At 36.3% G+C, this 11,656-nt stretch overlaps 1 long non-coding RNA gene across 1 annotated transcript; it reads left to right on the top strand.

Annotated features, from left to right (window-relative positions):
• Window positions 1–5,859: 5,859 nt before the first annotated feature.
• LOC114254764 lies at window positions 5,860–9,356 on the top strand. The gene is made up of 2 exons (XR_003626080.2): window positions 5,860–8,076; window positions 8,784–9,356. It is a non-coding gene; the product is annotated as an uncharacterized LOC114254764 (long non-coding RNA).
• Window positions 9,357–11,656: the final 2,300 nt, after the last annotated feature.

Genomic DNA, 11,656 nt, shown 5'->3' with positions numbered 1-11,656 from the left:
GCGCAAGCTGCTTTAATTAAGTTTTTATCTTATACAATGGCGCCCTCCCGTGTACAGCGCCTCATTATATCTTCATATTATTATGTCCGCACATAATAAAGCGTTACGTTCGTTACGCGTCCGCATTATTACTATTTCATAGAATTATATATCAACGCTAACTTTTTGCTTTTCATCATCTTGACATTTTTATTTCCGTCCAATTCATCATGTTCACGAGGGGCGTATAGAAGCAAACATATATTTTGGCAACATGTATTATTTTTAGAATTTATCAAATTAAATATGACTGACAATGCCAATTAAATTTTTTTAAATAAAATCGACCTTCTTAAACGTTTAAATCGACATATTTCAATCTTGCGATTAAGTTGCGTCAAGAGTTGCATGTAACTTTTAGTATCTAATTTCAAAACTCGCGTGTGTAAAGAGGACTTTTATAAAAAGGTTTTAATTTAATTTCAATCTTCCATCTTTAACTTATTTTATCCCGATACATTTCTCCATTCGGATTATATTTCATTCAATTTTCGATAATTCAAATAATCAATTTAAAACAGTGTTATATACATATAAAGACATCAAGTGATATACGCAATTATTAATTAATCGATTTAATTAATTAGTTGATTATTACGTTTTCATAAATAGCACATTACTTCGATATCGTGTTATTCATAACGAACGCAATTACAAAGTAGAACCGCTTAATAAAATGCTAAAGTGTCTTGGTGACGCAGAAATAATAATTTGACGATCAATAAAACGGTGCATAAAAGTGACATTGAAAATTTATCGATGGTATACGTTTATCAATAGCGGTTGCTAAAGAATAATGCATCTTTTTGGCGGCATAAAAGCGGCATGAAGCGGATGATGAATTAAATATGCAATTATCTTTTCATCAGTAGACGGGCGTTGTAAGTGCGTGCATTCATACGATCACGGGGGTAGCCGTCAACTGACACAGATCGCGATGCACACGCACCCCACGGGTGACGAGGGCCCGGTCTGTAAATAGACGATCCATTCCGTCACTTTTGTTACACGCGATCCGAAGAATAAAAGAAAATGAAAGGTGGTGGACTCTCATAATGTTTACCATCTAAGTGCTAACGAACAAAATTTTTTAAGAACTAAAGCTTAAGAATAACGTCTCTCTTAATTCTTTTATTCAACAAAATTAATGTTTCAGTAGATGGTTTATTCTGTAATATTGTATACTCTTAATACTTATAATTAACTAAAAATTAGCTAAAAAATAATGGAAGATGGCAGATCAGAATTTTCAAAGTATTAAGAACAATAAAGTTCTTAAAACAAAAGAAAAACTTTTTTATATTTTTATTTTTTAGTTAAATAAGTAAATAAATAAAATACGTTTGCCTTTAAAGTTATATTAAATTTTAAAAAACTTTAAAAATATAGAATGTTTAATTGAAAAATAATTTATAATTAAAGTGATTTTATAAAATAGCGATAGATTTTATTACAAGTATATATTATTTGCACGTGCATATTTTATTTATTTATTATAAATATATTAGAGCTGTATTATGGGACTTTTCAAAGTGAATTTCGATCGAAATTATTCAATTATTTTCTATTGTGCTTTCTACGGGAAAATGGAATTCCAATCAGAATCCATTTCAAACAATTCCATAATACGTGCCCTGAATATTAAAAAATGTTTTAATAGACAAATTCTTATAATAATATATTAATATCACGTTCTACTTTTTAAATTTCATAGAATAAAAATACTGCCACTACAATTTTCCGAGTGATTTTTCATTCTAATAAAAGTTAAAATTCACTCTATATGAGTGAGCAAAACTCTTATACAATATTTTCACTGTATTAAATTTATAATATTAATATTAAATTTATAATATTATTATATAAAGTTTTTTGTTAAAACACTTGAAAGAAATATCTGGATTATATGATCGCGCGCACGTATAATTATAAATGAAAATTTTTTATTCGCGTAACTTTAAATACAGCCCTGCCATAAATTCAAGTCTGGCCACTAGTGAAACATCTTATATGTTAATAAATAAACAAAATCCACCTTCATAGAGCATTTTTCCTCAATATGAGCTTCCTTACATAGCTTGTCAAGCTTTACGACGGAGTGATAGATCGCCGCCCTGCATCTTGCTCTATTGCAACAGTTTCTCAACAGTTGCCATCATTTTAACCCGTTTAGTGCGCACAAATCGAAAATACTCTCATCATCGATACACGTGTATAAACATAAATTGTTAATTACATAAAATAAATTCGATTACATTATAACTAAATCCGAGGCATTATTAAGTTAATTTCTTAAATTCGAGTTTAAGAATTTATTTTAGATCTAAAAAAGTTTAGAAAAATGGCACAATAATTATATACATCCAAGTTTTATTTCCTTATCGAGCTGTAATATTTAATTCCAGTCACAAATGTCGAGTTTTACGTAGAGAAAAAAAATAGCATTTTACATTAATTTCGAGAAAGGAATCCGGATATTAAATATTTTACATCCAAGTGCTGTCATATAATAAATTTGCTAGACATATTCATACGCCTCAAAATTTATGTGAGTTACATGAATTTCATTATATTTCCGTGTATAATAAAACTTTTACACGATAGTTAGAGAGTAAGAGTATTAGTTCTTTATCCTTTCTACTATAAACATATAATTTTAAATGGACTTTTTCTCTCTTCAATTTATATTGTTTTGACGTTAATGTTTGCAATGGGAGTCAGACGATAATACGCGACACGAACGAAAGAGAGAGAGAGAAAGAGAGAGCGAGATCAAGCGTTCTCGCTGTGTCATCGTCGCCTAAAATGGGTCTTCCATTTAATTATTGTAACATCCAACCCGTGATATCGAAGCAGCGTATTATCTCTCTTCCTCCCGCCCTCTTCCCTCCTTCCTCTACCACCCTCTTTCACACGGGCACGAGGATGCGACGTTGAACGAAGAAACTCACCCAGTGGTAGTGGCTCGGTAATGCAAATTCCAGGAACACCTGCACAGAAACTAGAGTAATGCGCGCCCAACGAACACAGCAGCCGGTCGTTGTATTTATCTTCCACGTCCGGAACGATAGGCGTGAGATATTCCTGGATTATGAGCTATACGGAAGTTACGCGAGACAAATGTTCGGAAGAGACACATACGTGCGCCGGTACACGTAGAATATCAAAGTATTACGAGGATATCGCAGATGATTTTCGGATATTAAGGAAGCCTAAATTCGTAATTAAAAAATTTGACATTTAATTTTTTTTTTTTTTTTAACTTTTACATTCTACGTTCTACTGGAGAACGAGGTCGCTGTATTTAAAACACGCTTCAGCGTGTGTTATTAAATACCTCCATGTTTTAAAATAATATATCTCATTAAAAAAAAAAATATTAGAATACATATTACGCCTACATTTTTTATTGACTATAATAAATTATTTATCTAAACGCAGTATTATTCAAAACAAAGTTAAATGGAAAGCCGATTGGCTTGAAATTAATCAGTGGAACTGCAAATAGAATTACAGTACTTATAGATGACTGGTTTATAAATTATACGGTTGCTATTAATAGGGGGAATGAAACCAAATCGAAAGGATGCGAGACAAGTGGGAGCGATCCGTAGTAATGCCCGGACTCGGGGCCGTTATTTAGTTAGCGCACGCTCGTCGAGCCAACAGTAAAATATTCCTGAATTATACAGCACGCGCGAATTACCAGCTTTATGATTATAAATGAGTTACATCGTCGTGACAATATATATGTCGCGAAGAGGACGCTATGCATTAAGATGTGAAAAGTTGTTTCCTCCGCTAGTCGCTAAACGAAGGCAGCTAGAATCATTTGCAATGCGACGCAGGTAATTCCACGAGCGACGAAAGAGAGAGAGAGAGAGAGAGAGAGAGAGAGAGAGAGAGAGAAGCAAGGGGAAGATTATGACAGTGCAAATTCTACAAATACACACCAAGCTACGAGCAGTCTCGGATATTGCAATCTATCCGTGTCATTTGTTCCTGTGCAACTAATCGCGATTGAGAAAGTTCCCGCTGGCGAAACAATACGGAAATTTCAGCTAAAAACTTGGTTGCAGGCAATTAGTGTGATTAAAACTTGAAGCGCGCGGGTCTACAGACTAGTTTACAGACATAAAATTGGCCAATGGAATTCTTTTGCGACGCGGCGTCCTTTAAGAGCTGAAACGAAAGTTACAAAGTTATGCTCTGCCATCCCCCGTTTTACACGGGAATGAAGCTTTTTTCTATATTCCCCTCCATTCTTTTTTTTTTTTAATTTCTTTCAATTTCTTCTGTTTGGTCATGCTCGCTGCATAATTTTATTTTGATAACAAAAGAAAACGTTGTTTGCGCTTTAGGAAGCAAACTAGCCGGTGCGCCGCTGACATGCGAGTGCTCGTAGCGGAAATGATTCGCGTATCTGCATTACTGCGTCTGCTTTTGCGCGACGCAAGCCGCGCGGAAGTCAACGTATGTAAACGTCAAGAAGAATAATACTTCAGGATTTTCGCCGAGAGACGTACGTGACACAATATATATTGCGCGAACGATTATAATCTCCATTCGAGTAAATGCGAGTTGCGTGCTGTGATGCTTCGCCCAGGAGCTTTGTCGGCGACTTGGTTACTCTCTATATGTAACATTCACCGCGTGTTTTTCTCAGCCAGTATTTTTTTCTAGCCTAGATCATCCAAGTGTGCGATTGTTCTTACGGGATAAATCCAAAATGAAAGAGGGAACCCTCGATAATTACGACTAAGCGACATAAAGACGCGGGCTCGTTTGCAAAAGATTGAATCGTCTGTTTTTCTTGCCGTAACAACTTCTGCGCCCTGGAAACATCATTACCGAACTAATTGACCGCCCAAGTTTAAAACTCTGGAAGAGACCGCAGGATAATGGGGGACGACGTGGTACCTCCGTTGAAAAGACACAATGTCAAACGTATTTAATTATTTAATAAAGTCTCGCGCAATAAACGAAGGAAGATAAACAATCTGCCTCTACAATAATATTGGCAGCCATTGTGGCCTTACGCTGTAATTATTACTAAATTGCCATCGGGAAAACGGTTATCAAAGCGCTAATTGCATTGTAATACCAGCTTTAATATTAATTACCATAATTGATAGTGATTATAGGCATAATTGCGAATAATTGTTATGTTATCATTATTATTATTATTGTTATTTTAACTATTTTACGCCAAGCGTAATGGCAATATTGACTAAGTTTCTCTGACGCGTAATGTACACATATATGCAAATCTGATGCTAACCGATTAAAAATCGTCTAAATATATATTTTAGATTAAAAAATTAGGTAAATTTACAACTAATCGGTACAATATGAAAAAGGGTATTTTATTAGCTTAATTGTGGATGTATTGTACGCCTGATTACTTTTTCACCTATTTAAATTTTTAAAGTAATTTAAAAAACTTCTAAAATAAATTTTTAAAAACTTTTAAAAAATAGACACACACACACACACATACTTTCTATATGTACAAGTTTACATAAAAACACAAATATCTATTTCTTTTTAATAAAATGTATAATTTAATTACCTTTAAAATTTCGAAAAACTATCATGGATAGAAATCAGCCAAACAAAGATCCACGGCTGAGCTTAAGGCTTAAAAAATATCAAATTATAGCTATACAAAAAAATTTTTTTAATTTATTGATAACTCTAATAACAAGAAATTTTTAGCGCCATAAAATTTAAATATCACAAGATGTAAACTGTACAACAAAAATTAATATAATTTGATATTTGATACAATATTTTGCAGCTTGAAATTGAGAAAAATTGCATTGTTCCATGAAAAATAAAATTAACTAAAAAATTGATATGTCACTCAAATACTTTGTCATATATTCTAAAATTAATCAAACAAAGTGATGCAATACACAAGTTTATTTGATTTAATTCTGCTAATGCATATACATTCGTATTTCATTACTATTAATGTATATATATATATGTGTGTGTGTAATATATATATTTATATTTCATTTTGTGTACATATGATACGTTTTAAATTAATTGTATTCTCTACAAAAGAAAAAATTTAGTTTTCAATTTTCCATTTCTATTTTACAAATACATGTGAAAAAATAGAAAATTAAGTCAAAAAAAGTTAAGGATATATAATTACACGTATTATAATCAATATCTAGAAAGCTGCCGCGATTTAAAATTAAAATAAACCTTAATAAAACGACAAAATTAACAATCAAAATAATATAGGACAAAGTAATCAAATAATTCTATTAAATCTCTCTGTTGCTCCCTTTGTGTATATTTGTACGAATCACGTTATAAAATTCGCTTCCCTCGAGCGAGTCATAACTTTACATCATTACATTTGCAAGACAACCATTTTCCAGAAACGATTATCTTTGCTTGGGGAAACGTGCTCGTTAGGTCGGTGTGCTGCACCTAAAGGTCGCGATTATCCCGGTGGTCGTAAATGAATAATACAGAAGTAATTTTTTTCCGCACCTCCAGCGAGCTGGAAACGGCCACGCAGGATCCTGCCGACCTCCCTCTATTTCTGAAAATGGCAGTTATCTCAGCGGCCAATCATCGGGTTCCTATATCTGTGTATATATGCGTGTGTTGTGTGTGTGTGTGTGTGTGTGTGTGTGTGTATACATATATATACATATATGTTATGCGTTAATACGTGTGATAGAGAGGGTTATACTTATTAATTAACCGTTCGGTTTGGCGGCCGAATTTAGAGCACAACGCATGGATAATGCAACCGTAGCCAACTACATTTGCATATTTGAATGTTGTATACACCATGATGCGGTGATTACGGACCGAATCGTGTTGGCTACTGATGATGCGAGGTGCAACATTTTCTTCGATTATATATTTATATACCCACGGGAAAGCATGAAATGGAATATGGAGATACAGATTCGCCCAATACGCTATTGATGTACATATCAGATGTATCAAATTATTCCAGAAATATGCAATGTTCTTTAATTGATAGATAAAAATAGAAAAAAACCTATTAAATTGATTTTACTCAATTGTATATTTGCTCTCATTTTATATACAATTAACCGCTTTTTTTTATCTTCCAACTAAATTTGGTATTTCTCCGCTTCTTTCGTTGAAACGTAGACATAAGTTTTGTTCTCTCTATTATTTCAGAGCATCTAAATTTTTCGTATTAGTTATAGAACAGCTTGGACAACATTCTGCGGAAATTTGAGATTTTATTTATTTTTCTCGCGTATCACACATGAGTGTATTTTCCCTTTTTTAAAATCATTTTTTACTATTTTTCTTTTGCCCTCCCCTCTTTCGGGAATTTCGAGCGTCTATTCTATTCATCCATCCACATTTGGATGGGAAAAGACCTGGATTTCTCGCGGAAACTTGAAGCGCGCGTGACTCGTCGGCGACGTGTCGTAGCACCCACCGTCGGATGCGTCGCCAGCATCCGACGCTATTAGCTAGATGCTTCCTAAGATACCAGGAAAGGAGCGGCAAGCAGGAAGGAGTGGAGCAAGGGGAATACGAGAGGCGGGAGGAGGGTTAAAATGGAGTTACATACTAATTTCCGTTCCAGCGCGAACGAGTTTGTATGCTTTATGACGGTACCGCGCGGTGATAGATAGTAAATGTCAACGCTGCGAGAGAGCGAGCAAGCGAGCGGAGCAGGCGACTCCTGCTGCGTACCCGCCACCCTAACCTAACCCCCGTGTGCGCGTCGTGCATCAAGTCGTGCTGCCGGGAGCCAGACATTACGCCGACGTTCGCTCTCTTTCTCTCTCTCTCTCTCTCTCTCCTCTCTGTCTCTCCTTGCACGCTTGCGACCACCGTGTTTATAATTTATGAGTATTTCTTTTCATAAATCTTCAGGACAACGGTGGTCCGTGCACGCTCGTGTGGCGTCCGGCATGAGCTGAGCCCCTGTCACCTGGATCTCTCAGATTTCCGCAGGTTCGAGTTCGGAACTCGTGCACGCGATGACGTTGAATCGCCAAGGGAATCGCTTCTTAGGTAACGTCTCAACTTGCATCAACTTGCATCACCTACGTCAATCATTAACATCGGAAGAAATAGACGGAGCATTAGTTAGCGATTTTAGACGAGAGAGGATCATGTTATCAGTAAGGAAGCGAGTACATACATCTGGTTAAGTCGAATTCGATTGTGTTCGGTAATTCGTTCAATTGTTCCATTGGCCCATTCAGCCATGTGCAGCCTATGGTTGAATGTAGTCGATTAACGAAATCAATTGAAGGTTTCAATGCATGATAGTTGTACATGACTGACAGGCCAATGAAACGACTAAACATTACCAAATATTACAGAGTTTAATCGAATCAGAGAGCTTAAAGACCACTGCAGAATGCGAGACAACAGGCAATAGAAACAGAAGATAGAAATTATGAATAAGAAATTATTGTCTCCGATGAACTTCCGGTACACAGTAACGTAATAGCGGCAAGAACCAATGTTGACTTTTATTGCTCGCGTTATTGTACATCGGTGGCACATCGAAAGCGATAATCTTATTCATAACTTCTGTTTCCCGTTCCTATTGCCTGTTACCCGACATTGTGCAAAGACCTTCACTGTGAATCTGACACCCCCCCCCCCTATTCTCCTTCGGGAAAAGTACCTCTAATCTCTTCCGATGTCAATAATGTCGACGAATATCATCCCGAAATCAATAACTGAAAGCGACTGATTAATCTTTTCAGTACAAAAGTATTAGTGATTGGTGAAATGTTCCATCAGAGGACTTTGCATCTTTGCACGGGAGAAAAACGATTATGCTAAAGCAACCAAAGATGCAACCAAAGATGCAACCAGATATAGATAGAGATCTAAAAATAATTGATGGACTAATAAAATAATTATGGAGGACGCTCAAATTTTATAATTGCCACACAATTTTTTTGTAGCACTGCTCATTATCCTTAAGCGTTCTCAAAATCACTCTCTTTCCGTATGACAACAAAGATCCACGTGATGCTACAAATGCTTCGTAAGTGGTACTTATTGACCCTCGGAACAAATAATTTTATGACCAATCAAAGAATGCTTTGCAGCGTCTAGTTCTTAGTCAGTCAATTGCGATAATGTACTTTGCCGAGGATTTATATTCGCTTCTTTATTAGTTTATCGCCTTTATACGAGTTATTTAAATCGACGAAGAAATTAATTGCATTCAAAATTTAATTACCTCTTTAACAAAAATGAGAAACGATTCATACTTTATTTTCAATTATATATTCCTTATATAAAATCAATAACGAACGGACAGAATAAAAAGTCTCTACAAATAAAAATAAAACTATTTGTTACTTCTAACTTTAACTTTTTAAATGTGCAGAAAGGGAACAAAATATATATAATTAGATTCAAAATTTACAAAATGCAATGCGCAACAAATATTAAAAAAACAAATACAAAAATACAAAATTAATATACGGTATAATGTATTTTAAACGAGCGCATAAACAATTACATATTACACAACAATATCGTGATCTGCGATCATTTTACAAACAACCCAGCCGTGCAATGGATTATTTGCTTTTGTATTATCGTTTCGAAGTGGGTCGGCTGTTCGTTGCGATTCAGTTAAAAGCGCTACCGTTCGCTACACGAGAAGAGTTTTGCGAGCGGCCACTATAGCAGCAAAAGAGTTAACAGAAATCTAGTTGCAGCGGCCGATGGTCGACACGATCGGCCGCAATAAGTGATTGGGTTGTTGGGCGGTTTTTTTTTTATCTAATGAAAAACGAGGAACACGTCGATACGATACACTTACGCTCCTCGTAAAAGTGCGCGCGACAACTGAGCACGAAGTGATTTATGTTCCGACGGTTTCCTAGTTCGCGAGCGAAACACCGTCTAACTGGGAAAAGCGCGTGAGAAAATCCGGAAGGTAGGAGAAGGACAAACGAACTAACGGCGTCGGGAGCGAGGAGAGGGAGAGAAACCAAGGGGGTTCAGGAGAGAGGAGAAGGAGTCGAGGGGACGAAACACTCGGTGTACCGATAGCAAGCCCGCAATGGTGCTGCCGTGTCCTCGCCTTCATTTTGATTCCCTGGCGGCATTACGGACCCGCGGGGAACATACACCGGGCGCATTATGAAATGTAGCGCGTGGTCTCCGGGGCAAATAAGTTTTCGAGCTCGGAATACATCAGGCAACACGTGTCCTGCAAAAAGCCGAGTTTCGCGCCTCTCGACAATAAGTTCATGGAAATATAGTGCGCCGCAGGGAGTCAAGGTGGTATTAAAACTTTTTCGCACCCCCTCCCCCCTCCCCCCTCCCCCCCCTCCTGTGTTAACGTATGAACGCGATGTAATTGTGGTTGCTGGTGACGTCTTCCCGCCGCCCACTCTCCGCGCGAAGGCGATATCGCTGAGGGGGATCGAACAACTACGTTTGCGCTCTCACTTACGTTCACAGTCGGAGGAACCGTCTTCATCATCCTGGCGGATGTTAAAAATACAGCGAGGTGATAGCGGCGCTGACAGGAAAGCGCAAACATACGAGGCTTCTAATCCATACTTGCCAGGAAAAAGGGCACACTTTACATTAAAATGGCCGGTTAATAATTAGGTTTTACCTTACGTACGCTGAAATATTGTAAATAAGCGCGGATGAAATTATTTAAAGAAGATAATTTGTATGAAAAACGAGATAAGAGAAAACTTTTCCGCATAAGAGGATAATGATTTTTCCCCCGAGCACGCGCTCACGAGGTTTCGGTGAATTAAACTCGAGAGATGCGATCGGGTGGCAAAACCTTACTTTTTAATTAATTTCGCCGAGACTTCATTTTAACAGAATTCAATTTTCAACGTGTCAAATGCAGAGATAGTTAAATGCGTATTAAGAAGTTGAAAAAGTATAGATTCCATGCACAATTGTAGCTTCCAGTTATAATTGCAATTACTTGCTTGGAATCTTTCCTTACCGAATTTAAAAAATATCAATTTATTGATAATGCTGTCTGACAGGGAACTGTCGATACCCGAAGCATTTTACAGATGTAAATAATTACAATAATTTACAAAAGAGACGGCTATGCTTTAGGAACATTACAAAATATAATACAGTTTTAACAGAGAAGCCCGATTAGGCTATTTGCCGTAGCAATTATACATCTTTAATGATGATTCTTTTATAATTGTCATTAATAATTTGTCCCATCATTATCCCGTGTTGGGCAAACCATCATAATGCATCCTACTGCCATTTGTTAAACATGGTTAAAGCCATTCGGTACGAATCTTATCTTCAATAATAGAGCTTAATTAATTTTAATGGTGCAGCAATGGTGTCGGTTGTGCAGCTGCAAATTGCTCGAATAACTCGCTTGTAGCCTTCTCTTAGCTAACTGAAATTCTCGTGGTGCCTTTCCTATATTATATAAACCGCTGAGAATAATGTAGATCTAAGCTGCTACAAAGAGGTAAAATTTTAGAGAATTGCAAAAAGTATATCTTTATCCTGCAATGCATGCATGTAACCTGCGGTAATCTGCTTGCAACGTTATAAAGTTAAAAATATGTTCCCTTTCAATTTATATTTTCGTGCGAACTAGGGGGAGAAA

This window comes from Monomorium pharaonis, chromosome 5, assembly GCF_013373865.1.
Source record: "Monomorium pharaonis isolate MP-MQ-018 chromosome 5, ASM1337386v2, whole genome shotgun sequence".
Lineage (NCBI taxonomy): Eukaryota > Metazoa > Arthropoda > Insecta > Hymenoptera > Formicidae > Monomorium > Monomorium pharaonis.
This window is presented reverse-complemented; position numbering and strand designations above follow the sequence as displayed.